This window comes from Salmo salar, chromosome 07 (assembly GCF_965601325.2).
Source record: "Salmo salar chromosome 07, fSalSal1, whole genome shotgun sequence".
Taxonomy (NCBI): Eukaryota; Metazoa; Chordata; class Actinopteri; order Salmoniformes; family Salmonidae; genus Salmo; species Salmo salar.
Genome location: NC_138297.1, coordinates 503,738 through 529,318, shown reverse-complemented (window position 1 = coordinate 529,318; position 25,581 = coordinate 503,738). Strand labels below are relative to the sequence as shown.

Genomic DNA, 25,581 nt, shown 5'->3' with positions numbered 1-25,581 from the left:
TGTCAAAGAGCACTGTTTCCTCCCAGTTTCAAACTGAGGACCTTTCACGTGTAAAGAGAACGTGATAACCACTACACTACAGAAACTGCTGCTTGATTTTTCTGCAAGGAGTAAACCGAATTTTAAAAATATTCATGGCACGTATTCGAATTTCCAAAATAAAGAATTCATGAAATTTTCTGTTACCACTATGGTACTTCAGAATGTGTCAATGAGCGTTGTTTCCGCCCGGTTTCGAACCAGGGACCTTTCGCGTGTGAAGCAAACGTGATAACCACTAGACCACAGAAACTACTGCTACAATTAGCTGCGAGGAGTAAATCGAATTTTACAGATATTCATGGCACGTATTCGAATTTCCAAAATACAGAATTCATGAAAATAACAATTCTTTGTTGAAAGTACAGTACCTACTGCACGTGTCAAAGAGCTCTGTTTCCGCCCGGTTTCAAACCGAGGACCTTTCGCGTGTTAAGCAAACGTGATAACCGCTACACTACAGAAACTGCTTCAACAATTATCTGCAAGGAGTAAACCGAATTTTACAGATATTCATGGCACGTGTTCAAATTTCCAAAATTAGGCATTTATGAAAATAACTATTCTCTGTTAATAGTACAGTACCTACTGCACATGTCAAAGAGCACTGTTTCCTCCCGGTTTCAAACTGAGGACCTTTCACGTGTAAAGCGAAGGTGATCACCACTACACTACAGACACTGCTGCTACATTCAGCTGCAAGGAGTAAACCGAATTTTACAGATATTCATGGCACGTGTTGAAATTTCCAAATTTAGGCATTTATGAAAATAACAATTCTTTTTTAAAAGTTCTGTACCTACTGCAGGTGTCAAAGAGCACTGTTTCCGCCCGGTTTCGAACCGAGGACCTTTCGCGTGTAAAGCGAACGTGATAACCACTACACTACAGAAACTTCTGCTTGATTTTCCTGCAAGAAGTAAACCGAATTTTACAGATATTCAGGGCACGTATTCGAATTTCCAAAAGTAGGCATTTATGAAAATAACTATTCTCTGTTAATAGTACAGTACCTACTGCACATGTCAAAGAGCAGTGTTTCCTCCTGGTTTCAAACTGAGGACCTTTCACGTGTAAAGCTAACGTGATAACCACTACACTACAGAAACTGCTGCTACATTTAGCTGCAAGGAGTAAACCGAATTTTACAGATATTCATGGCACGTGTTGAAATTTCCAAATTTAGGCATTTATGAAAATAACTATTCTCTTTTAAAAGTACTGTACCTACTGCAGGTGTCAAAGAGCACTGTTTCCTCCCAGTTTCAAACTGAGGACCTTTCACGTGTAAAGAGAACGTGATAACCACTACACTACAGAAACTGCTGCTTGATTTTTCTGCAAGGAGTAAACCGAATTTTAAAAATATTCATGGCACGTATTCGAATTTCCAAAATAAAGAATTCATAAAATTTTCTGTTACCACTATGGTACTTCAGAATGTGTCAATGAGCGTTGTTTCCGCCCGGTTTCGAACCAGGGACCTTTCGCGTGTGAAGCAAACGTGATAACCACTAGACCACAGAAACTACTGCTACAATTAGCTGCGAGGAGTAAATCGAATTTTACAGATATTCATGGCACGTATTCGAATTTCCAAAATACAGAATTCATGAAAATAACAATTCTTTGTTGAAAGTACAGTACCTACTGCACGTGTCAAAGAGCTCTGTTTCCGCCCGGTTTCAAACCGAGGACCTTTCGCGTGTTAAGCAAACGTGATAACCGCTACACTACAGAAACTGCTTCAACAATTATCTGCAAGGAGTAAACCGAATTTTACAGATATTCATGGCACGTGTTCAAATTTCCAAAATTAGGCATTTATGAAAATAACTATTCTCTGTTAATAGTACAGTACCTACTGCACATGTCAAAGAGCACTGTTTCCTCCCGGTTTCAAACTGAGGACCTTTCACGTGTAAAGCGAACGTGATAACCACTACACCTACAGACACTGCTGCTACATTCCGCTGCAAGGAGTAAACCGAATTTTACAGATATTCATGGCACGTGTTGAAATTTCCAAATTTAGGCATTTATGAAAATAACTATTCTCTTTTAAAAGTACTGTACCTACTGCAGGTGTCAAAGAGCACTGTTTCCGCCCGGTTTCGAACCGAGGACCTTTCGCGTGTAAAGCGAACGTGATAACCACTACACTACAGAAACTTCTGCTTGATTTTCCTGCAAGAAGTAAACCGAATTTTACAGATATTCAGGGCACGTATTCGAATTTCCAAAATAAAGAATTCATGAAATTTTCTGTTACCACTACGGTAAATCACAATGTGTCAATGAGTGTTGTTTCCGCCCGGTTTCGAACCAGGGACCTTTCGCGTGTGAAGCAAACGTGATAACCACTACACTACAGAAACTGCTGCTACATTTAGCTGCGAGGAGTAAACCGAATTTTACAGATATTCATGGCACGTATTCGAATTTCCAAAATACAGAATTCATGAAAATAACAATTCTTTGTTGAAAGTACAGTACCTACTGCACGTGTCAAAGAGCTCTGTTTCCGCCCGGTTTCGAACCGAGGACCTTTCGCGTGTTAAGCGAACGTGATAACCACTACACTACAGAAACTTCTGCAACAATTATCTGCAAGGAGTAAACCGAATTTTACAGATATTCATGGCACGCGTTCAAATTTCCAAAATTAGGCATTTATGAAAATAACTATTCTCTGTTAATAGTACAGTACCTACTGCACGTGTCAAAGAGCACTGTTTCCTCCCAGTTTCAAACTGAGGACCTTTCACGTGTAAAGAGAACGTGATAACCACTACACTACAGAAACTGCTGCTTGATTTTTCTGCAAGGAGTAAACCGAATTTTAAAAATATTCATGGCACGTATTCGAATTTCCAAAATAAAGAATTCATGAAATTTTCTGTTACCACTATGGTACTTCAGAATGTGTCAATGAGCGTTGTTTCCGCCCGGTTTCGAACCAGAGACCTTTCGCGTGTGAAGCAAACGTGATAACCACTAGACCACAGAAACTACTGCTACAATTAGCTGCGAGGAGTAAATCGAATTTTACAGATATTCATGGCACGTATTCGAATTTCCAAAATACAGAATTCATGAAAATAACAATTCTTTGTTGAAAGTACAGTACCTACTGCACGTGTCAAAGAGCTCTGTTTCCGCCCGGTTTCAAACCGAGGACCTTTCGCGTGTTAAGCAAACGTGATAACCGCTACACTACAGAAACTGCTTCAACAATTATCTGCAAGGAGTAAACCGAATTTTACAGATATTCATGGCACGTGTTCAAATTTCCAAAATTAGGCATTTATGAAAATAACTATTCTCTGTTAATAGTACAGTACCTACTGCACATGTCAAAGAGCACTGTTTCCTCCCGGTTTCAAACTGAGGACCTTTCACGTGTAAAGCGAAGGTGATAACCACTACACTACAGACACTGCTGCTACATTCAGCTGCAAGGAGTAAACCGAATTTTACAGATATTCATGGCACGTGTTGAAATTTCCAAATTTAGGCATTTATGAAAATAACAATTCTTTTTTAAAAGTTCTGTACCTACTGCAGGTGTCAAAGAGCACTGTTTCCGCCCGGTTTCGAACCGAGGACCTTTCGCGTGTAAAGCGAACGTGATAACCACTACACTACAGAAACTTCTGCTTGATTTTCCTGCAAGAAGTAAACCGAATTTTACAGATATTCAGGGCACGTATTCGAATTTCCAAAAGTAGGCATTTATGAAAATAACTATTCTCTGTTAATAGTACAGTACCTACTGCACATGTCAAAGAGCAGTGTTTCCTCCTGGTTTCAAACTGAGGACCTTTCACGTGTAAAGCTAACGTGATAACCACTACACTACAGAAACTGCTGCTACATTTAGCTGCAAGGAGTAAACCGAATTTTACAGATATTCATGGCACGTGTTGAAATTTCCAAATTTAGGCATTTATGAAAATAACTATTCTCTTTTAAAAGTACTGTACCTACTGCAGGTGTCAAAGAGCACTGTTTCCGCCCGAGGACCTTTCGCGTGTAAAGCGAACGTGATAACCACTACACTACAGAAACTTGTGCTTGATTTTCCTGCAAGAAGTAAACCGAATTTTAAAAATATTCATGGCACGTATTCGAATTTCCAAAATAAAGAATTCATGAAATTTTCTGTTACCACTATGGTACTTCAGAATGTGTCAATGAGTTTTGTTTCCGCCCGGTTTCGAACCAGGGACCTTTCGCGTGTGAAGCAAACGTGATAACCACTAGACCACAGAAACTACTGCTTGATTTTCCTGCAAGAAGTAAACCGAATTTTACAGATATTCAGGGCACGTATTCGAATTTCCAAAATAAAGAATTCATGAAATTTTCTGTTACCACTACGGTAAATCAGAACATGTCAATGAGCGTTGTTTCCGCCCGGTTTCGAACCAGGGATCTTTCGCGTGTGAAGCAAACGTGATAACCACTACACTACAGAAACTGCTGCTACATTTCGCAGCGAGGAGTAAACAAAATTTTACAGATATTCATGGCACGTATTCGAATTTCCAAAATACAGAATTCATGAAAATAACAATTCTTTGTTGAAAGTACAGGACCTACTGCATGTGTCAAAGAGCTCTGTTTCAGCCCGGTTTTGAACCGAGGACCTTTCGCGTGTTAAGCGAACGTGATAACCACTACACTACAGAAACTTCTGCAACAATTATCTGCAAGGAGTAAACCGAATTTTACAGATATTCATGGCACGTGTTCAAATTTCCAAAATTAGGCATTTATGAAAATAACTATTCTCTGTTAATAGTAGAGTACCTACTGCACGTGTCAAAGAGCACTGTTTCCGCCCGGTTTCGAACCGAGGACCTTTTGCGTGTAAAGCGAACGCGATAGCCACTACACTACAGAAACTGCTGCTTGATTTTCCTGCAAGGAGTAAACCGAATTTTAAAAATATTCATGGCACGTATTCGAATTTCCAAAATAAAGAATTCATGAAATTTTCTGTTACCACTATGGTACTTCAGAATGTGTCAATGAGTGTTGTTTCCGCCCGGTTTCGAACCAGGGACCTTTCGCGTGTGAAGCAAACGTGATAACCACTACACCACAGAAACTACTGCTACAATTAGCTGCAAGGAGTAAACCGAATTTTAAAAATATTCATGGCACGTATTCGAATTTCCAAAATACAGAATTCATGAAAATAACAATTCTTTGTTGAAAGTACAGTACCTACTGCACTTGTCAAAGAGTACTGTTTCCGCCCGGTTTCGAACCGAGGACGTTTCGCGTGTAAAGCGAACGCGATAACCACTACACTACAGAAACTGCTGCTTGATTTTCCTGCAAGAAGTAAACCGAATTTTACAGATATTCATGGCACGTGTTCAAATTTCCAAAAGTAGGCATTTATGAAAATAACTATTCTCTGTTAATAGTACAGTACCTACTGCACGTGTCAAAGAGCACTGTTTCCTCCCAGTTTCAAACTGAGGACCTTTCACGTGTAAAGCTAACGTGATAACGACTACACTACAGAAACTGCTGCTTGATTTTTCTGCAAGGAGTAAACCGAATTTTAAAAATATTCATGGCACGTATTCGAATTTCCAAAATAAAGAATTCATGAAATTTTCTGTTACCACTATGGTACTTCAGAATGTGTCAATGAGCGTTGTTTCCGCCCGGTTTCGAACCAGGGACCTTTCGCGTGTGAAGCAAACGTGATAACCACTAGACCACAGAAACTACTGCTACAATTAGCTGCGAGGAGTAAATCGAATTTTACAGATATTCATGGCACGTATTCGAATTTCCAAAATACAGAATTCATGAAAATAACAATTCTTTGTTGAAAGTACAGTACCTACTGCACGTGTCAAAGAGCTCTGTTTCCGCCCGGTTTCAAACCGAGGACCTTTCGCGTGTTAAGCAAACGTGATAACCGCTACACTACAGAAACTGCTTCAACAATTATCTGCAAGGAGTAAACCGAATTTTACAGATATTCATGGCACGTGTTCAAATTTCCAAAATTAGGCATTTATGAAAATAACTATTCTCTGTTAATAGTACAGTACCTACTGCACATGTCAAAGAGCACTGTTTCCTCCCGGTTTCAAACTGAGGACCTTTCACGTGTAAAGCGAACGTGATAACCACTACACTACAGACACTGCTGCTACATTCAGCTGCAAGGAGTAAACCGAATTTTACAGATATTCATGGCACGTGTTGAAATTTCCAAATTTAAGCATTTATGAAAATAACTATTCTCTTTTAAAAGTACTGTACCTACTGCAGGTGTCAAAGAGCACTGTTTCCGCCCGGTTTCGAACCGAGGACCTTTCGCGTGTAAAGCGAACGTGATAACCACTACACTACAGAAACTTCTGCTTGATTTTCCTGCAAGAAGTAAACCGAATTTTACAGATATTCAGGGCACGTATTCGAATTTCCAAAATAAAGAATTCATGAAATTTTCTGTTACCACTACGGTAAATCACAATGTGTCAATGAGTGTTGTTTCCGCCCGGTTTCGAACCAGGGACCTTTCGCGTGTGAAGCAAACGTGATTTTTTTTTTTTTTTTTTTTTTTTTTTATTATCAAAAATGTTTGTTTACAATATTTACAGTACAATCTACTGTTTACAGTACAATCCACAGAGAACAATACAGAAGACACTAGACTAACAGAGGCAGGTGAACAATTCACCCCCTATCAAATTATCAACAAAGAAAATATCAAAACAGTGCTTTCAAAAATTATAAGTGATACCTCCACTCTCCTCTCGTGAAATTAACCCACTCCCTTCAACAAAAGACTCATCAAAATGTTCCATCCCATAATTAAACAACATATCTATGTGTTTACTGAACAGTGCTATAAAGATACTCCACACCTGTACCCTCTTTCTGTCAAAAGAAACATAATTCCTCCTACAAAAAATAGCATACCTCACAAAACTCAAAACCATATTCAACAAACACACATTAGCACCCTCACATTTACCAGACACTCCAAATAACAAAAGTTCCTCCCACGCATACTTTTTCACGAAATCTCCCCCCCAGTTTCTACATAACATTTCCTTAACTTTACAAAAAAAATATTTTAAATCCTCACATTCTATAAACAAATGCATAAGAGTTTCCGGGAAACGTCCACATACGTCGCATTCCCTTTCTATCTCACAATTAATTTTCTTTAGCACCACCTTTGTAAATATTCCTAAGCATTATTTCTTTCTGCTTATCTAAACGGTTATGATTTTTTGCGTACCTAATACTCCTATTTTTTACTTTTACTTTCACTTCCTCCCACCATAAACACACATTCTCTTTTAACAGTACATTAGACATTTCATCATTAATACATTCAACAATTTCATTTCTATATCCTTCCTCCTTTAACAGACTGGCATTTAAACACCAGACACCTCCCCCTCTCCTCTCCACACCAAAACCCATTTGAAATGACATTACTGCATGATCACTATATGCTGTAAAGGTATATGCCACCTTCTTAACATTCTGCACCAATTCTTGTTTTGCTAGACATAAATCAATTCTGCTTTGTTTTAATTCCTTTAGAACCACCTGCCTTCTAGAGAATACTCTTCTGTTTGGATTTTCAGCCCTCCATATATCTACTAGATTCTCCTCATTCATAAGTTTCCATAATGCATTTCTAGAAGAGTCATATCTGAATTTAGCACAACTAGAGGCATCCATTCTACTACACCTCACATTAAAATCTCCTATCAGTATACAGTTTTCTGAGCACAGTGTTTTTAATTTGTGAAACATTTCTCTCCTTTCAGATTCAATGTTTGAAGCATAAACATTAATTAAACGAAAAACTACATTTTGAACTTCAAATTCAATTACAATAAGTCTGCCATCATTGTCAGCATATATTTCTTTTACATTTTGCACCACATCATTTTTTATCAAAATAGCCACACCACATGTTTTATCCCCTCCATGACTACAAAAAATTAAATCTGACCATTTACTCTTAATCTCCTGCATTTTGGAGTCTGTCCAATTGGTCTCTTGAAAACACAACATGTCTGCCTTAACAGACACTAATACCTGCTCAAATTTGCTCATGTTTCTCAAACTGTTACCATTTAGGGATGCGACTGTAATCATTATGAATGTGTGCAGAAGTATAATCAGAGCCAAACAAGTCCTTAAAAATCCAACTTTTTCTTTTTTCCAAAACCCATCATCTCCCTGGTTTTCGACAATGACCTCTTATTTTTTACAAACAACTGAAGATCCTCACTATCTATTTCATCATCCGTCTCTTTATTTGGATTTTTGGGGGGATCGGCGGGGAAGCCTTTTGAAAAGTGCGCTTTAACAGTGCCCGTGACTTCAGTGGACCCAGCCCACTCTTTGGTGTAATTTTTACACAGGCTTAAAGCTGGCTCAGGCACCTGAGAAGCACCTTGCACCATCTCTACCTGTGTATGTCTTTCACCCATCATGTGCTGCTGTTCCACCTTGTCAGCAGCAGAGACTAAAACGGCGTCTCGTGCTTTGCCAGGAGACATTACAGGCTCTTCAAGCTTATCTGCCACTGTCTCTGGAGTCACACTCTCCATGTCACTCTCATCCTCCCTCTCCATAGGCACACTCCCCTCTTCCTCAGACGTGAGGTCCATTGTTTGCAAAAGTAAGTGATTTTCTCCCTTATTACAGCTACATCTAACTTTAGGTCTGTCACACATTTTGCACACATTTCCTATGTTCCGACATTCTCTGGCATAATGCCCTTGTTCACTACATTTGTGGCATGTGAATTCCGGACATTCCTTAAGTATGTGCCCCGGCTGAATACATAATCTACATACCTTCACTTGATTGTCGTGGATTACACGAAAATATTCAAATCCCTCGACAGTGTTAAATTTTGTAGAATATGGCAAGGATTGCACATTGTCTGTAAACTTTACCTTGCAAAATCTTGTCCCATCTACAATGTCCGTTCCTGGCCACATCCTCCTCTTGATTGGCGTGGTCGCCTTCACCTTCCAGCCTTTTAGTTTCTCTTCTATCTCCTCATCCGTAATGTATGCGGGCAAGTTCAAAAAGGACACCACCAGCTCATCGTTCCCTAGTTCTTTAGCCATGATTTGACAGTTCTTTATCTTTAGCCCGTCTATTAGTCTTTCTTTTCCATTTACATGAGACATTGTTACTTCATACTTATTCCCGTCTTTCATTCGACATCCCAGTATTGTTCCGCAAACTTCCTTTATTCCTCTCAGCAATTCCATCGTTGTTATTTTCCCTTCTCCACTTATTTCCACGTTCACCGTCAGTTCCTTCTCATATGTTCTTTTTTTCAGTTCTTCGTTTAACATTCTGATTTCACTGTTGTCCTTTCTCGTCGTCGTTTGTATTCTTGATGTCGAAGCCATGTTGTCCGTCCGGTTATTTTAAGCAATATCCCCCAAACAGCTCACGCTGATGGGGGACAATAGCAAAAACGTTTCACAGAAACTTCACTACAGTCACTCACAAACTTTCAAACTTATAAGTCAACTAGACCTCCAAAAAAAACGATATTCTCTCTCAAGCACTCAGACACCTGCTTCTCTTCCACTTCCTGAAACTCCAAAAAGGGGCGTGTGAAGCGAACGTGATAACCACTACACTACAGAAACTTCTGCAACAATTATCTGCAAGGAGTAAACCGAATTTTACAGATATTCATGGCACGTGTTCAAATTTCCTAAATTAGGCATTTATGAAAATAACTATTCTCTGTTAATAGTAGAGTACCTACTGCACGTGTCAAAGAGCTCTGTTTCCGCCCGGTTTTGAACCGAGGACCTTTCGCGTGTTAAGCGAACGTGATTTTATTTTTTTTTATTTTTTATTTTTTTATTTTTTTTTATTATCAAAAATGTTTGTTTACAATATTTACAGTACAATCTACTGTTTACAGTACAATCCACAGAGAACAATACAGAAGACACTAGACTAACAGAGGCAGGTGAACAATTCACCCCCTATCAAATTATCAACAAAGAAAATATCAAAACAGTGCTTTCAAAAATTATAAGTGATACCTCCACTCTCCTCTCGTGAAATTAACCCACTCCCTTCAACAAAAGACTCATCAAAATGTTCCATCCCATAATTAAACAACATATCTATGTGTTTACTGAACAGTGCTATAAAGATACTCCACACCTGAACCCTCTTTCTGTCAAAAGAAACATAATTCCTCCTACAAAAAATAGCATACCTCACAAAACTCAAAACCATATTCAACAAACACACATTAGCACCCTCACATTTACCAGACACTCCAAATAACAAAAGTTCCTCCCACGCATACTTTTTCACGAAATCTCCCCCCCAGTTTCTACATAACATTTCCTTAACTTTACAAAAAAAATATTTTAAATCCTCACATTCTATAAACAAATGCATAAGAGTTTCCGGGAAACGTCCACATACGTCGCATTCCCTTTCTATCTCACAATTAATTTTCTTTAGCACCACCTTTGTAAATATTCTATTATGTCTTAGTTTGAAATCATTATTTTCACACTCCTTACTATTATATTTTACATTTAAATTTCCCCATATCTTTTTTTCATCCAATTCCGGAAAAACTACTTTCCAAAATTTCTCAGCAGCCGGCCTTCTACACACTTTTCCTACCATTATTCTATACAATCTTTTCACTGGTATACTAGATAAATGTACTTTCTTCTTACTGCTACCAATGAACAAATTAGGAAATACAAATAAATCTTCTCTTTCAACTTCACTATTTATTAAATCAACCCATGCTCTTGGTATACTATTCTTTATCTTGTCATACATATTATTCACTGTTCCCCTTCCCACCTCTTCATCCCATTCATTGATTATGTCAAAAATAGCTTCCCCAGGTAAAAACCCTGGAATTACCTCATATGTATAATCTTTTATTTGCCGTAGACCTGCACTCATAAATACTTTATTATACAAAACTTTTTCTTTGTTCTTGATTTTCTCATTCAGAAATATAGGTTGATTCATAATCAGGTCAATATGTCCACATTCATAATATACATTAGGCAACAACTCTGCCCATGCATTTAGCACCTCTTTATAAAAATCTGGTACCTTTTCAAACATTGCCCTTTTAAGCCCCATCAATAAACCATTATCCTCACAACCACCACTCTCCTCTAAGTAGACTCTAAAGAAGTGTTTCCAGCCATAATCTTCACTGTCATACAAATATTTCTTTACTGTTTTTATCCTAATAGCTTTTCTTTTGACATCTAAATCTACAAGTTTTAAACCTCCATCCACATAGTCAGCAATCAATGTTTTCTGAGATATTCTCACTCCTTTACCATCCCATATAAAATTTGACACCACATTATTCAATTCATTTAGGACCCACTCCGGCATGTCCAGGACTCCCAAAACATACACAAATTTGGATAATACCAAAGCATTTGCAACAATTACTTTCCCTTGTAACTTTAGTTTTCTATTTTTCCAGAAATTCAACGTTAGCTTGACTTTATTAAGGATCCCAGTCCAAGTTATATCTTTTGCCTCTTTCTCCTTTACACCAATGTTTACTCCCAGCACTTTAATAAAATCCTTTGCGCTCTTGAATGGAATCTCACACCCGTTTACATTGATATCCCCAACAAACATTATTTCAGTCTTCTCTATATTAACTTTAGCACCCGATGCCTTGCCATATATATCTATGATCCCCATAATGCTTCCAATACTTTCTATATCCTTCACAGTACAAGTAGTGTCATCAGCGTACTGATGTACAACACTGACACCACCACCTGGGATTCCAACACCCCTTACTTCTTTATTACTATTTATCAATGTAGCTAACGGTTCTGTAGAAACACTGTACAGCAGAGCTGACAAAGGACAGCCCTGCCTTACTGACCTCTCCACAGGGAAAGTATCTGTTAACACTCCGTTACATTTAACACAACTTTTAGCCCCACTATACAACAGGTTGATCCAAGATACAAACTTTGGCCCAAACCCAAACCTCTCCAAAGTCTGTAATAAAAAGCTGTGCTCCACTCTATCGAAAGCTTTGTTAAAGTCCAAACTTAAAACTATACCACCTTCATTTTTCATTTGATTAACAACATCCCTAATTGTACAAATTACATCTGCAATATCTCTTCCAGGTATGCCGTAGGCTTGTGTTGATTCAATAATACTCCCAATCACCTTTTTCATCCTATTCGCTAACACTTTAGTCAGTATCTTATAATCCGAATTTAGAAGGCTAATAGGCCTATAATTTTCTAACTTTAATCTACTGCCCCTATTTTTGAATAAGATCGTTAACATTCCAGTTGACATAGACTCAGGGATTTCCTTATTCTCTTCCATATAATGAAACACCCTCACTAAAATGGGTGCCAAAATATCTACAAAGACTTTATAGAACTCATTTGTTAAACCATCCAAACCCGGACTTTTATTACCTTGCGTGCTAACAATTGCTTCCTTGATTTCCATAATCGAAATCTCTTCATCACACATCATTCTATCTGCCTGCGATACTTTGGCACTAATTGTATCCAACACTTTTACAACACACACTTTATCTACATCATTCTTTTTGTAAAGATTTCTGTAAAAGGTTTCAACTGTCTCTAAGATCCCAACAAAATCGTTTACCTTTACACCTCTTTCATCTTCCAACTCTACAATGTAACTCTTAGTTTGTTTTCTTTTTTCCAGACCCCAAAAAAAGGATGTACATTTCTCTCCCTCCAAAGCGTACTGTGCCCTGCTCCTAACAATAGCACCCAAACATTTATTTTTTTCATAACGACCCAGCTCTGCATGGATTTTCAAATAATTCACAACATCATAGTCTGGATCCGTATCAGCCTTTTCAAGTTCATGCAACATCCTATTCCTAAGCATTATTTCTTTCTGCTTATCTAAACGGTTATGATTTTTTGCGTACCTAATACTCCTATTTTTTACTTTTACTTTCACTTCCTCCCACCATAAACACACATTCTCTTTTAACAGTACATTAGACATTTCATCATTAATACATTCAACAATTTCATTTCTATATCCTTCCTCCTTTAACAGACTGGCATTTAAACACCAGACACCTCCCCCTCTCCTCTCCACACCAAAACCCATTTGAAATGACATTACTGCATGATCACTATATGCTGTAAAGGTATATGACACCTTCTTAACATTCTGCACCAATTCTTGTTTTGCTAGACATAAATCAATTCTGCTTTGTTTTAATTCCTTTAGAACCACCTGCCTTCTAGAGAATACTCTTCTGTTTGGATTTTCAGCCCTCCATATATCTACTAGATTCTCCTCATTCATAAGTTTCCATAATGCATTTCTAGAAGAGTCATATCTGAATTTAGCACAACTAGAGGCATCCATTCTACTACACCTCACATTAAAATCTCCTATCAGTATACAGTTTTCTGAGCACAGTGTTTTTAATTTGTGAAACATTTCTCTCCTTTCAGATTCAATGTTTGAAGCATAAACATTAATTAAACGAAAAACTACATTTTGAACTTCAAATTCAATTACAATAAGTCTGCCATCATTGTCAGCATATATTTCTTTTACATTTTGCACCACATCATTTTTTATCAAAATAGCCACACCACATGTTTTATCCCCTCCATGACTACAAAAAATTAAATCTGACCATTTACTCTTAATCTCCTGCATTTTGGAGTCTGTCCAATTGGTCTCTTGAAAACACAACATGTCTGCCTTAACAGACACTAATACCTGCTCAAATTTGCTCATGTTTCTCAAACTGTTACCATTTAGGGATGCGACTGTAATCATTATGAATGTGTGCAGAAGTATAATCAGAGCCAAACAAGTCCTTAAAAATCCTACTTTTTCTTTTTTCCAAAACCCATCATCTCCCTGGTTTTCGACAATGACCTCTTATTTTTTACAAACAACTGAAGATCCTCACTATCTATTTCATCATCCGTCTCTTTATTTGGATTTTTGGGGGGAGCGGCGGGGAAGCCTTTTGAAAAGTGCGCTTTAACAGTGCCCGTGACTTCAGTGGACCCAGCCCACTCTTTGGTGTAATTTTTACACAGGCTTAAAGCTGGCTCAGGCACCTGAGAAGCACCTTGCACCATCTCTACCTGTGTATGTCTTTCACCCATCATGTGCTGCTGTTCCACCTTGTCAGCAGCAGAGACTAAAACGGCGTCTCGTGCTTTGCCAGGAGACATTACAGGCTCTTCAAGCTTATCTGCCACTGTCTCTGGAGTCACACTCTCCATGTCACTCTCATCCTCCCTCTCCATAGGCACACTCCCCTCTTCCTCAGACGTGAGGTCCATTGTTTGCAAAAGTAAGTGATTTTCTCCCTTATTACAGCTACATCTAACTTTAGGTCTGTCACACATTTTGCACACATTTCCTATGTTCCGACATTCTCTGGCATAATGCCCTTGTTCACTACATTTGTGGCATGTGAATTCCGGACATTCCTTAAGTATGTGCCCCGGCTGAATACATAATCTACATACCTTCACTTGATTGTCGTGGATTACACGAAAATATTCAAATCCCTCGACAGTGTTAAATTTTGTAGAATATGGCAAGGATTGCACATTGTCTGTAAACTTTACCTTGCAAAATCTTGTCCCATCTACAATGTCCGTTCCTGGCCACATCCTCCTCTTGATTGGCGTGGTCGCCTTCACCTTCCAGCCTTTTAGTTTCTCTTCTATCTCCTCATCCGTAATGTATGCGGGCAAGTTCAAAAAGGACACCACCAGCTCATCGTTCCCTAGTTCTTTAGCCATGATTTGACAGTTCTTTATCTTTAGCCCGTCTATTAGTCTTTCTTTTCCATTTACATGAGACATTGTTACTTCATACTTATTCCCGTCTTTCATTCGACATCCCAGTATTGTTCCGCAAACTTCCTTTATTCCTCTCAGCAATTCCATCGTTGTTATTTTCCCTTCTCCACTTATTTCCACGTTCACCGTCAGTTCCTTCTCATATGTTCTTTTTTTCAGTTCTTCGTTTAACATTCTGATTTCACTGTTGTCCTTTCTCGTCGTCGTTTGTATTCTTGATGTCGAAGCCATGTTGTCCGTCCGGTTATTTTAAGCAATATCCCCCAAACAGCTCACGCTGATGGGGGACAATAGCAAAAACGTTTCACAGAAACTTCACTACAGTCACTCACAAACTTTCAAACTTATAAGTCAACTAGACCTCCAAAAAAAAACGATATTCTCTCTCAAGCACTCAGACACCTGCTTCTCTTCCACTTCCTGAAACTCCAAAAAGGGGCGTGTAAAGCGAACGTGATAACCGCTACACTACAGAAACTGCTTCAACAATTATCTTCAAGGAGTAAACCGAATTTTACAGATATTCATGGCACGTGTTGAAATTTCCAAATTTAGGAATTTATGAAAATAACTATTCTCTTTTAAAAGTACTGTACCTACTGCACGTGTTTAAGAGCACTGTTTCAGCCCGGTTTCGAACCAAGGAACTTTCGCGTGTAAAGCGAACGTGATATCCACTACACTATAGAAACTGCTGCTTGATTTTCCTGCAAGAAGTAAACCGAATTTTACAGATATTCAGGGCACGTATTCGAATTTCCAAAATAAAGAATTCATGAAATTTTTTGTTACCACTATGGTACTTCAGAATGTGTCAATGAGCGTTGTTTCCGCCCGGTTTCGAACCAGGGACCTTTCGCGTGTGAAGCAAAAGTGATAACCACTATACCACAGAAACTACTGCTACAATTAGCTGCGAGGAGTAAACCGAATTTTACAGATATTCATGGCACGTATTCGAATTTCCAAAATACAGAATTCATGAAAATAACAATTCTTTGTTGAAAGTACAGTACCTACTGCACGTGTCAAAGAGCTCTGTTTCCGCCCGGTTTCGAACCGAGGACCTTTCGCGTGTTAAGCGAACGTGATAACCACTACACTACAGAAACTGCTTCAACAATTATCTGCTAGGAGTAAACCGAATTTTACAGATATTCATGGCACGTGTTCAAATTTCCAAAATTAGGCATTTATGAAAATAACTATTCTCTGTTAATAGTACAGTACCTACTGCACGTGTCAAAGAGCACTGTTTCCTCCCAGTTTCAAACTGAGGACCTTTCACGTGTAAAGAGAACGTGATAACCACTACACTACAGAAACTGCTGCTTGATTTTTCTGCAAGGAGTAAACCGAATTTGAAAAATATTCATGGCACGTATTCGAATTTCCAAAATAAAGAATTCATGAAATTTTCTGTTACCACTATGGTACTTCAGAATGTGTCAATGAGTGTTGTTTCCGCCCGGTTTCGAACCAGGGACCTTTCGCGTGTGAAGCAATCGTGATAACCACTAGACCACAGAAACTACTGCTACAATTAGCTGCAAGGAGTAAACCGAATTTTAAAAATATTCATGGCACGTATTCGAATTTCCAAAATACAGAATTCATGAAAATAACAATTCTTTGTTGAAAGTACAGTACCTACTGCACTTGTCAAAGAGCACTGTTTCCGCCCGGTTTCGAACCGAGGACCTTTCGCGTGTAAAGCGAACGCGATAACAACTACACTACAGAAACTGCTGCTTGATTTTCCTGCAAGAAGTAAACCGAATTTTACAGATATTCATGGCACGTGTTCAAATTTCCAAAAGTAGGCATTTATGAAAATAACTATTCTCTGTTAATAGTACAGTACCTACTGCACGTGTCAAAGAGCACTGTTTCCTCCCAGTTTCAAACTGAGGACCTTTCACGTGTAAAGCTAACGTCATAACCACTACACTACAGAAACTGCTGCTTGATTTTTCTGCAAGGAGTAAACCGAATTTTAAAAATATTCATGGCACGTATTCGAATTTCCAAAATAAAGAATTCATGAAATTTTCTGTTACCACTACGGTAAATCAGAATGTGTCAATGAGCGTTGTTTCCGCCCGGTTTCGAACCAGGGACCTTTCGCGTGTGAAGCAAACGTGATAACCACTACACTACAGAAACTGCTGCTACATTTAGCTGCGAGGAATAAACCGAATTTTACAGATATTCATGGCACGTATTCGAATTTCCAAAAAACAGAATTCAATAAAATAACAATTCTTTGTTGAAAGTACAGTACCTACTGCACGTGTCAAAGAGCTCTGTTTCCGCCCGGTTTCGAACCGAGGACCTTTCGCGTGTTAAGCGAACGTGATAACCACTACACTACAGAAACTTCTGCAACAATTATCTGCAAGGAGTAAACCGAATTTTACAGATATTCATGGCACGCGTTCAAATTTCCAAAATTAGGCATTTATGAAAATAACTATTCTCTGTTAATAGTACAGTACCTACTGCACGTGTCAAAGAGCACTGTTTCCTCCCAGTTTCAAACTGAGGACCTTTCACGTGTAAAGAGAACGTGATAACCACTACACTACAGAAACTGCTGCTTGATTTTTCTGCAAGGAGTAAACCGAATTTTAAAAATATTCATGGCACGTATTCGAATTTCCAAAATAAAGAATTCATGAAATTTTCTGTTACCACTATGGTACTTCAGAATGTGTCAATGAGCGTTGTTTCCGCCCGGTTTCGAACCAGGGACCTTTCGCGTGTGAAGCAATCGTGATAACCACTAGACCACAGAAACTACTGCTACAATTAGCTGCAAGGAGTAAACCGAATTTTAAAAATATTCATGGCACGTATTCGAATTTCCAAAATACAGAATTCATGAAAATAACAATTCTTTGTTGAAAGTACAGTACCTACTGCACTTGTCAAAGAGCACTGTTTCCGCCCGGTTTCGAACCGAGGACCTTTCGCGTGTAAAGCGAACGCGATAACAACTACACTACAGAAACTGCTGCTTGATTTTCCTGCAAGAAGTAAACCGAATTTTACAGATATTCATGGCACGTGTTCAAATTTCCAAAAGTAGGCATTTATGAAAATAACTATTCTCTGTTAATAGTACAGTACCTACTGCACGTGTCAAAGAGCACTGTTTCCTCCCAGTTTCAAACTGAGGACCTTTCACGTGTAAAGAGAACGTGATAACCACTACACTACAGAAACTGCTGCTTGATTTTTCTGCAAGGAGTAAACCGAATTTTAAAAATATTCATGGCACGTATTCGAATTTCCAAAATAAAGAATTCATGAAATTTTCTGTTACCACTACGGTAAATCAGAATGTGTCAATGAGCGTTGTTTCCGCCCGGTTTCGAACCAGGGACCTTTCGCGTGTGAAGCAAACGTGATAACCACTACACTACAGAAACTGCTGCTACATTTAGCTGCGAGGAATAAACCGAATTTTACAGATATTCATGGCACGTATTCGAATTTCCAAAAAACAGAATTCAATAAAATAACAATTCTTTGTTGAAAGTACAGTACCTACTGCACGTGTCAAAGAGCTCTGTTTCCGCCCGGTTTCGAACCGAGGACCTTTCGCGTGTTAAGCGAATGTGATAACCACTACACTACAGAAACTTCTGCAACAATTATCTGCAAGGAGTAAACCGAATTTTACAGATATTCATGGCACGCGTTCAAATTTCCAAAATTAGGCATTTATGAAAATAACTATTCTCTGTTAATAGTACAGTACCTACTGCACGTGTCAAAGAGCACTGTTTCCTCCCAGTTTCAAACTGAGGACCTTTCACGTGTAAAGAGAACGTGATAACCACTACACTACAGAAACTGCTGCTTGATTTTTCTGCAAGGAGTAAACCGAATTTTAAAAATATTCATGGCACGTATTCGAATTTCCAAAATAAAGAATTCATGAAATTTTCTGTTACCACTATGGTACTTCAGAATGTGTCAATGAGCGTTGTTTCCGCCCGGTTTCGAACCAGGGACCTTTCGCGTGTGAAGCAAACGTGATAACCACTAGACCACAGAAACTACTGCTACAATTAGCTGCGAGGAGTAAATCGAATTTTACAGATATTCATGGCACGTATTCGAATTTCCAAAATACAGAATTCATGAAAATAACAATTCTTTGTTGAAAGTACAGTACCTACTGCACGTGTCAAAGAGCTCTGTTTCCGCCCGGTTTCAAACCGAGGACCTTTCGCGTGTTAAGCAAACGTGATAACCGCTACACTACAGAAACTGCTTCAACAATTATCTGCAAGGAGTAAACCGAATTTTACAGATATTCATGGCACGTGTTCAAATTTCCAAAATTAGGCATTTATGAAAATAACTATTCTCTGTTAATAGTACAGTACCCACTGCACATGTCAAAGAGCACTGTTTCCTCCCGGTTTCAAACTGAGGACCTTTCACGTGTAAAGCGAAAGTGATAACCACTACACTACAGACACTGCTGCTACATTCCGCTGCAAGGAGTAAACCGAATTTTACAGATATTCATGGCACGTGTTGAAATTTCCAAATTTAGGCATTTATGAAAATAACTATTCTCTTTTAAAAGTACTGTACCTACTGCAGGTGTCAAAGAGCACTGTTTCCGCCCGGTTTCGAACCGAGGACCTTTCGCGTGTAAAGCGAACGTGATAACCACTACACTACAGAAACTTCTGCTTGATTTTCCTGCAAGAAGTAAACCGAATTTTACAGATATTCAGGGCACGTATTCGAATTTCCAAAATAAAGAATTCATGAAATTTTCTGTTACCACTACGGTAAATCACAATGTGTCAATGAGTGTTGTTTCCGCCCGGTTTCGAACCAGGGACCTTTCGCGTGTGAAGCAAACGTGATAACCACTACACTACAGAAACTGCTGCTACATTTAGCTGCGAGAAGTAAACCGAATTTTACAGATATTCATGGCACGTATTCGAATTTCCAAAATACAGAATTCATGAAAATAACAATTCTTTGTTGAAAGTACAGTACCTACTGCACGTGTCAAAGAGCTCTGTTTCCGCCCGGTTTCGAACCGAGGACCTTTCGCGTGTTAAGCGAACGTGATAACCACTACACTAGAGAAACTTCTGCAACAATTATCTGCAAGGAGTAAACCGAATTTTACAGATATTCATGGCACGCGTTCAAATTTCCAAAATTAGGCATTTATGAAAATAACTATTCTCTGTTAATAGTACAGTACCTACTGCACGTGTCAAAGAGCACTGTTTCCTCCCAGTTTCAAACTGAGGACCTTTCACGTGTAAAGAGAACGTGATAACCACTACACTACAGAAACTGCTGCTTGATTTTTCTGCAAGGAGTAAACCGAATTTTAAAAATATTCATGGCACGTATTCGAATTTCCAAAATAAAGAATTCATGAAATTTTCTGTTACCACTATGGTACTTCAGAATGTGTCAATGAGCGTTGTTTCCGCCCGGTTTCGAACCAGGGACCTTTCGCGTGTGAAGCAAACGTGATAACCACTAGACCACAGAAACTACTGCTACAATTAGCTGCGAGGAGTAAATCGAATTTTACAGATATTCATGGCACGTATTCGAATTTCCAAAATACAGAATTCATGAAAATAACAATTCTTTGTTGAAAGTACAGTACCTACTGCACGTGTCAAAGAGCTCTGTTTCCGCCCGGTTTCAAACCGAGGACCTTTCGCGTGTTAAGCAAACGTGATAACCGCTACACTACAGAAACTGCTTCAACAATTATCTGCAAGGAGTAAACCGAATTTTACAGATATTCATGGCACGTGTTCAAATTTCCAAAATTAGGCATTTATGAAAATAACTATTCTCTGTTAATAGTAGAGTACCTACTGCACGTGTCAAAGAGCACTGTTTCCGCCAGGGTTTGGAACCGAGGACCTTTTGCGTGTAAAGCGAACGTGATAACCACTACACTACAGAAACTTCTGCTTGATTTTCCTGCAAGAAGTAAACCGAATTTTACAGATATTCAGGGCACGTATTCGAATTTCCAAAATAAAGAATTCATGAAATTTTCTGTTACCACTACGGTAAATCACAATGTGTCAATGAGTGTTGTTTCCGCCCGGTTTCGAACCAGGGACCTTTCGCGTGTGAAGCAAACGTGATAACCACTACACTACAGAAACTGCTGCTACATTTAGCTGCGAGGAGTAAACCGAATTTTACAGATATTCATGGCACGTATTCGAATTTCCAAAATACAGAATTCATGAAAATAACAATTCTTTGTTGAAAGTACAGTACCTACTGCACGTGTCAAAGAGCTCTGTTTCCGCCCGGTTTCGAACCGAGGACCTTTCGCGTGTTAAGCGAACCTGATAACCACTACACTACAGAAACTTCTGCAACAATTATCTGCAAGGAGTAAACCGAATTTTACAGATATTCATGGCACGCGTTCAAATTTCCAAAATTAGGCATTTATGAAAATAACTATTCTCTGTTAATAGTACAGTACCTACTGCACGTGTCAAAGAGCACTGTTTCCTCCCAGTTTCAAACTGAGGACCTTTCACGTGTAAAGAGAACGTGATAACCACTACACTACAGAAACTGCTGCTTGATTTTTCTGCAAGGAGTAAACCGAATTTTAAAAATATTCATGGCACGTATTCGAATTTCCAAAATAAACAATTCATGAAATTTTCTGTTACCACTACGGTAAATCACAATGTGTCAATGAGTGTTGTTTCCGCCCGGTTTCGAACCAGGGACCTTTCGCGTGTGAAGCAAACGTGATAACCACTACACTACAGAAACTGCTGCTACATTTAGCTGCGAGGAGTAAACCGAATTTTACAGATATTCATGGCACGTATTCGAATTTCCAAAATACAGAATTCATGAAAATAACAATTCTTTGTTGAAAGTACAGTACCTACTGCACGTGTCAAAGAGCTCTGTTTCCGCCCGGTTTCGAACCGAGGACCTTTCGCGTGTTAAGCGAACCTGATAACCACTACACTACAGAAACTTCTGCAACAATTATCTGCAAGGAGTAAACCGAATTTTACAGATATTCATGGCACGCGTTCAAATTTCCAAAATTAGGCATTTATGAAAATAACTATTCTCTGTTAATAGTACAGTACCTACTGCACGTGTCAAAGAGCACTGTTTCCTCCCAGTTTCAAACTGAGGACCTTTCACGTGTAAAGAGAACGTGATAACCACTACACTACAGAAACTGCTGCTTGATTTTTCTGCAAGGAGTAAACCGAATTTTAAAAATATTCATGGCACGTATTCGAATTTCCAAAATAAAGAATTCATGAAATTTTCTGTTACCACTATGGTACTTCAGAATGTGTCAATGAGCGTTGTTTCCGCCCGGTTTCGAACCAGGGACCTTTCGCGTGTTAAGCAAACGTGATAACCGCTACACTACAGAAACTGCTTCAACAATTATCTGCAAGGAGTAAACCGAATTTTACAGATATTCATGGCACGTGTTCAAATTTCCAAAATTAGGCATTTATGAAAATAACTATTCTCTGTTAATAGTACAGTACCTACTGCACATGTCAAAGAGCACTGTTTCCTCCCGGTTTCAAACTGAGGACCTTTCACGTGTAAAGCTAACGTGATAACCACTACACTACAGAAACTGCTGCTACATTTAGCTGCAAGGAGTAAACCGAATTTTACAGATATTCATGGCACGTGTTGAAATTTCCAAATTTAGGCATTTATGAAAATAACTATTCTCTTTTAAAAGTACTGTACCTACTGCAGGTGTCAAAGAGCACTGTTTCCGCCCGAGGACCTTTCGCGTGTAAAGCGAACGTGATAACCACTACACTACAGAAACTTCTGCTTGATTTTCCTGCAAGAAGTAAACCGAATTTTACAGATATTCATGGCACGTATTCGAATTTCCAAAATAAAGAATTCATGAAATTTTCTGTTACCACTATGGTACTTCAGAATGTGTCAATGAGTTTTGTTTCCGCCCGGTTTCGAACCAGGGACCTTTCGCGTGTGAAGCAAACGTGATTTTTTTTTTTTTTTTTTTTTTTATTATCAAAAATGTTTGTTTACAATATTTACAGTACAATCTACTGTTTACAGTACAATCCACAGAGAACAATACAGAAGACACTAGACTAACAGAGGCAGGTGAACAATTCACCCCCTATCAAATTATCAAAACAGTGCTTTCAAAAATTATAAGTGATACCTCCACTCTCCTCTTGTGAAATTAACCCACTCCCTTCAACAAAAGACTCATCAAAATGTTCCATCCCATAATTAAACAACATATCTATGTGTTTACTGAACAGTGCTATAAAGATACTCCACACCTGAACCCTCTTTCTGTCAAAAGAAACATAATTCCTCCTACAAAAAATAGCATACCTCACAAAACTCAAAACCATATTCAACAAACACACATTAGCACCCTCACATTTACCAGACACTCCAAATAACAAAAGTTCCTCCCACGCATACTTTTTCACGAAATCTCCCCCCCAGTTTCTACATAACATTTCCTTAACTTTACAAAAAAAATATTTTAAATCCTCACATTCTATAAACAAATGCATAAGAGTTTCCGGGAAACGTCCACATACGTCGCATTCCCTTTCTATCTCACAATTAATTTTCTTTAGCACCACCTTTGTAAATATTCTATTATGTCTTAGTTTGAAATCATTATTTTCACACTCCTTACTATTATATTTTACATTTAAATTTCCCCATATCTTTTTTTCATCCAATTCCGGAAAAACTACTTTCCAAAATTTCTCAGCAGCCGGCCTTCTACACACTTTTCCTACCATTATTCTATACAATCTTTTCACTGGTATACTAGATAAATGTACTTTCTTCTTACTGCTACCAATGAACAAATTAGGAAATACAAATAAATCTTCTCTTTCAACTTCACTATTTATTAAATCAACCCATGCTCTTGGTATACTATTCTTTATCTTGTCATACATATTATTCACTGTTCCCCTTCCCACCTCTTCATCCCATTCATTGATTATGTCAAAAATAGCTTCCCCAGGTAAAAACCCTGGAATTACCTCATAAGTATAATCTTTTATTTGCCGTAGACCTGCACTCATAAATACTTTATTATACAAAACTTTTTCTTTGTTCTTGATTTTCTCATTCAGAAATATAGGTTGATTCATAATCAGGTCAATATGTCCACATTCATAATATACATTAGGCAACAACTCTGCCCATGCATTTAGCACCTCTTTATAAAAATCTGGTACCTTTTCAAACATTGCCCTTTTAAGCCCCATCAATAAACCATTATCCTCACAACCACCACTCTCCTCTAAGTAGACTCTAAAGAAGTGTTTCCAGCCATAATCTTCACTGTCATACAAATATTTCTTTACTGTTTTTATCCTAATAGCTTTTCTTTTGACATCTAAATCTACAAGTTTTAAACCTCCATCCACATAGTCAGCAATCAATGTTTTCTGAGATATTCTCACTCCTTTACCATCCCAAATAAAATTTGACACCACATTATTCAATTCATTTAGGACCCACTCCGGCATGTCCAGGACTCCCAAAACATACACAAATTTGGATAATACCAAAGCATTTGCAACAATTACTTTCCCTTGTAACTTTAGTTTTCTATTTTTCCAGAAATTCAACGTTAGCTTGACTTTATTAAGTATCCCAGTCCAAGTTATATCTTTTGCCTCTTTCTCCTTTACACCAATGTTTACTCCCAGCACTTTAATAAAATCCTTTGCGCTCTTGAATGGAATCTCACACCCGTTTACATTGATATCCCCAACAAACATTATTTCAGTCTTCTCTATATTAACTTTAGCACCCGATGCCTTGCCATATATATCTATGATCCCCATAATGCTTCCAATACTTTCTATATCCTTCACAGTACAAGTAGTGTCATCAGCGTACTGATGTACAACACTGACACCACCACCTGGGATTCCAACACCCCTTACTTCTTTATTACTATTTATCAATGTAGCTAACGGTTCTGTAGAAACACTGTACAGCAGAGCTGACAAAGGACAGCCCTGCCTTACTGACCTCTCCACAGGGAAAGTATCTGTTAACACTCCGTTACATTTAACACAACTTTTAGCCCCACTATACAACAGGTTGATCCAAGATACAAACTTTGGCCCAAACCCAAACCTCTCCAAAGTCTGTAATAAAAAGCTGTGCTCCACTCTATCGAAAGCTTTGTTAAAGTCCAAACTTAAAACTATACCACCTTCATTTTTCATTTGATTAACAACATCCCTAATTGTACAAATTACATCTGAAATATCTCTTCCAGGTATGCCGTAGGCTTGTGTTGATTCAATAATACTCCCAATCACCTTTTTCATCCTATTCGCTAACACTTTAGTCAGTATCTTATAATCCGAATTTAGAAGGCTAATAGGCCTATAATTTTCTAACTTTAATCTACTGCCCCTATTTTTGAATAAGATCGTTAACATTCCAGTTGACATAGACTCAGGGATTTCCTTATTCTCTTCCATATAATGAAACACCCTCACTAAAATGGGTGCCAAAATATCTACAAAGACTTTATAGAACTCATTTGTTAAAC

The 25,581-nt window shown here is 38.3% G+C and overlaps 22 non-coding genes across 22 annotated transcripts; all 22 read right to left on the bottom strand.

The window, feature by feature from the left end:
- Positions 1-861: 861 nt before the first annotated feature.
- Positions 862-934, bottom strand: trnav-uac (transfer RNA valine (anticodon UAC)). The gene has a single exon. It is a non-coding gene; the product is annotated as a tRNA-Val (tRNA).
- Positions 935-2,138: 1,204 nt separating this feature from the next.
- On the bottom strand, positions 2,139-2,211 carry trnav-uac (transfer RNA valine (anticodon UAC)). The gene has a single exon. It is a non-coding gene; the product is annotated as a tRNA-Val (tRNA).
- Positions 2,212-2,344: 133 nt separating this feature from the next.
- Positions 2,345-2,417, bottom strand: trnav-cac (transfer RNA valine (anticodon CAC)). Its single transcript has one exon. It is a non-coding gene; the product is annotated as a tRNA-Val (tRNA).
- A 141-nt stretch (positions 2,418-2,558) lies between these two features.
- trnav-aac (transfer RNA valine (anticodon AAC)) lies at positions 2,559-2,631 on the bottom strand. The gene has a single exon. It is a non-coding gene; the product is annotated as a tRNA-Val (tRNA).
- A 989-nt stretch (positions 2,632-3,620) lies between these two features.
- Positions 3,621-3,693, bottom strand: trnav-uac (transfer RNA valine (anticodon UAC)). Its single transcript has one exon. It is a non-coding gene; the product is annotated as a tRNA-Val (tRNA).
- Positions 3,694-4,449: 756 nt separating this feature from the next.
- Positions 4,450-4,522, bottom strand: trnav-cac (transfer RNA valine (anticodon CAC)). Its single transcript has one exon. It is a non-coding gene; the product is annotated as a tRNA-Val (tRNA).
- Positions 4,523-4,663: 141 nt separating this feature from the next.
- Positions 4,664-4,736, bottom strand: trnav-aac (transfer RNA valine (anticodon AAC)). The gene has a single exon. It is a non-coding gene; the product is annotated as a tRNA-Val (tRNA).
- A 347-nt stretch (positions 4,737-5,083) lies between these two features.
- Positions 5,084-5,156, bottom strand: trnav-cac (transfer RNA valine (anticodon CAC)). Its single transcript has one exon. It is a non-coding gene; the product is annotated as a tRNA-Val (tRNA).
- A 141-nt stretch (positions 5,157-5,297) lies between these two features.
- trnav-uac (transfer RNA valine (anticodon UAC)) lies at positions 5,298-5,370 on the bottom strand. Its single transcript has one exon. It is a non-coding gene; the product is annotated as a tRNA-Val (tRNA).
- Positions 5,371-6,359: 989 nt separating this feature from the next.
- Positions 6,360-6,432, bottom strand: trnav-uac (transfer RNA valine (anticodon UAC)). The gene has a single exon. It is a non-coding gene; the product is annotated as a tRNA-Val (tRNA).
- Positions 6,433-15,993: 9,561 nt separating this feature from the next.
- Positions 15,994-16,066, bottom strand: trnav-aac (transfer RNA valine (anticodon AAC)). The gene has a single exon. It is a non-coding gene; the product is annotated as a tRNA-Val (tRNA).
- A 561-nt stretch (positions 16,067-16,627) lies between these two features.
- On the bottom strand, positions 16,628-16,700 carry trnav-uac (transfer RNA valine (anticodon UAC)). Its single transcript has one exon. It is a non-coding gene; the product is annotated as a tRNA-Val (tRNA).
- A 347-nt stretch (positions 16,701-17,047) lies between these two features.
- trnav-cac (transfer RNA valine (anticodon CAC)) lies at positions 17,048-17,120 on the bottom strand. The gene has a single exon. It is a non-coding gene; the product is annotated as a tRNA-Val (tRNA).
- A 141-nt stretch (positions 17,121-17,261) lies between these two features.
- Positions 17,262-17,334, bottom strand: trnav-aac (transfer RNA valine (anticodon AAC)). The gene has a single exon. It is a non-coding gene; the product is annotated as a tRNA-Val (tRNA).
- A 561-nt stretch (positions 17,335-17,895) lies between these two features.
- On the bottom strand, positions 17,896-17,968 carry trnav-uac (transfer RNA valine (anticodon UAC)). Its single transcript has one exon. It is a non-coding gene; the product is annotated as a tRNA-Val (tRNA).
- A 347-nt stretch (positions 17,969-18,315) lies between these two features.
- trnav-cac (transfer RNA valine (anticodon CAC)) lies at positions 18,316-18,388 on the bottom strand. Its single transcript has one exon. It is a non-coding gene; the product is annotated as a tRNA-Val (tRNA).
- A 141-nt stretch (positions 18,389-18,529) lies between these two features.
- trnav-aac (transfer RNA valine (anticodon AAC)) lies at positions 18,530-18,602 on the bottom strand. Its single transcript has one exon. It is a non-coding gene; the product is annotated as a tRNA-Val (tRNA).
- A 989-nt stretch (positions 18,603-19,591) lies between these two features.
- On the bottom strand, positions 19,592-19,664 carry trnav-uac (transfer RNA valine (anticodon UAC)). The gene has a single exon. It is a non-coding gene; the product is annotated as a tRNA-Val (tRNA).
- Positions 19,665-19,797: 133 nt separating this feature from the next.
- On the bottom strand, positions 19,798-19,870 carry trnav-cac (transfer RNA valine (anticodon CAC)). The gene has a single exon. It is a non-coding gene; the product is annotated as a tRNA-Val (tRNA).
- A 1,196-nt stretch (positions 19,871-21,066) lies between these two features.
- Positions 21,067-21,139, bottom strand: trnav-cac (transfer RNA valine (anticodon CAC)). Its single transcript has one exon. It is a non-coding gene; the product is annotated as a tRNA-Val (tRNA).
- Positions 21,140-21,700: 561 nt separating this feature from the next.
- trnav-cac (transfer RNA valine (anticodon CAC)) lies at positions 21,701-21,773 on the bottom strand. Its single transcript has one exon. It is a non-coding gene; the product is annotated as a tRNA-Val (tRNA).
- A 561-nt stretch (positions 21,774-22,334) lies between these two features.
- trnav-aac (transfer RNA valine (anticodon AAC)) lies at positions 22,335-22,407 on the bottom strand. Its single transcript has one exon. It is a non-coding gene; the product is annotated as a tRNA-Val (tRNA).
- Positions 22,408-25,581: the final 3,174 nt, after the last annotated feature.